This window comes from Echinops telfairi, unplaced genomic scaffold, assembly GCF_000313985.2.
Source record: "Echinops telfairi isolate 266 unplaced genomic scaffold, ASM31398v2 ScPeMD7_12;HRSCAF=54, whole genome shotgun sequence".
NCBI lineage: Eukaryota > Metazoa > Chordata > Mammalia > Afrosoricida > Tenrecidae > Echinops > Echinops telfairi.
In genome coordinates this window covers 11,012,279-11,014,020 of record NW_022103909.1, presented here as the reverse complement: position 1 = coordinate 11,014,020, position 1,742 = coordinate 11,012,279, and the positions used below count along the sequence as shown (strand labels likewise).

Sequence of the window (1,742 nt, the reverse complement as noted above, 5' to 3'; positions counted from 1 at the left end):
ATTTTTAAAAAAAGACAAAAGCTAGTAAAAACATTACAATCAATGCCATCCAGACTCTGAGAAATAACCACAGTTTGCAGTGATCCCGAGGCATTTATTCTAGAAGCACAGCTAAATTTCCACAAGGACAGAGACCTGTGTGATAGTTTAACTTGTCCTGTCCCATTTTCTCTTGTCCCTGTGCCTGAAACCCAATCGCCTGCCCTTTTTGTGAATCCTAGAAGCTTGTTTTCTGCAGAAGGTGGCTGCGCAGGGTTGACATTGCTCCCAATTCCCAGACATTGTCTTTCGGTGACTGATCCAGTGAGCCACAAGATGGCTCTTTACAAGGCTGTCTTTACTTGACCTGATTCTGAGTTCATTAAGTAGTCAAAAAACAAAAACAAAAACACCAACCCTACTTCCCCAGAGGTGTTTTTCAAACAGAACTAGAGGCAAACAGTTAAATTTGGTGGCTGGCTACGGTCACTAACTGGTGGAGCCAACAACTTCCTGACATCGAGTCTATGTTACTCACAGAGACTCTATAGGGCAGCATAGAACTGTCCCTGTGAATTTTTTTAAATCATTTTATTGGGGGCTTGTACAATTCTTATCACAATCCATACAACCATCCATTGTGTCGAGCACATTTGTACATTTGTTGCCATCATCATTCTCAAAACATTTGCTTTCTACTTGAGCCCTTAATATCAACACCTCGTTTCCCTCTCCCTCCCTTGTGAATCCTTAATAATTTATAAGTTATTATCATTTTGTCATATCTTACACTGTCCAACGTCTCCCTTTACCCGCTTTTCTGTTGTCCATCCCCCAAGGAGGAGGTTATATGTAGGTCCTTGTAATCGGCTCCCCCTCTCTACCCCACCCTCCCTCCACCCTCTGAGACTGCATCTGTTCCGGAGAATAAAACCTCTGTTTTTCTCCTGTGGAGTGCCCGGTGATTTCAAACTGCCGGCCTGTAGATCCATTCAGATGGGTAACTAACCACTATGTTATCAGAGCTCCCTAGGGGCAGACAACAGGCTAGTCACAAAGTTTAAAAGAAAAACTAAGGGGAATGAGAGACTTATAAGAGTTTAGAAAATCTTTGATACATTCCTGGGTATCATTCCCAAATTAAAAAGCAGAGCAAAACAAACCCTCCCTGCCAAAAACCCCCAAAGACCCAGTACCACAGACTTCAATGGTCAATTCTACCAAATATTTAAACAACTAACCCCAGTCCTTCCTAAATCCTTACATTAAATATGAGAATGGAATACTTCCCAACAACTTCTATGAGACCAAATTTCTCTGGTACCAAAATCAGAATTGCTAAAGATGTTGGAATTATTGAAGATATTACTAATGATTATTAATAGCTGTATTTCAATGGCTCAAAAACTTAAGCTACTTGAACACACACATGTATTTATATGTCTATGAAACTTCTAAAGATGAGTATTTCAATGTCTGAGATGACAAGTAGACTGAGTTGGGATTTATACATCCCAGAATAAGTAATTAGTGATCCTGAAGCCATCCCTATAATGGATAAAAAGGACTACACTATTGAAAGATACCACAACATGACCAGATCTCAAAATACTTAGGCTAAGCGACAAAAAATAGCACATGTAGTAGGATTCTGTTTATATAAAGCCATGACAGCAAGTCTAGAGTGACATAAAGCAGGTTGGTTTGGCTGCAGTGGAGGGAAAGAGGAGAGAGGGATTCAGAGAGCGCACACAGAAACAATT

General features: G+C 40.3%; 1 protein-coding gene across 1 annotated transcript in view; it reads right to left on the bottom strand.

The window, feature by feature from the left end:
* The window catches only part of ADAMTS20 (ADAM metallopeptidase with thrombospondin type 1 motif 20), a 181,643-nt gene that overhangs the window by 28,140 nt on the left and 151,761 nt on the right, over positions 1–1,742 (bottom strand). The gene's annotated exons all lie outside the window — the stretch shown is intronic.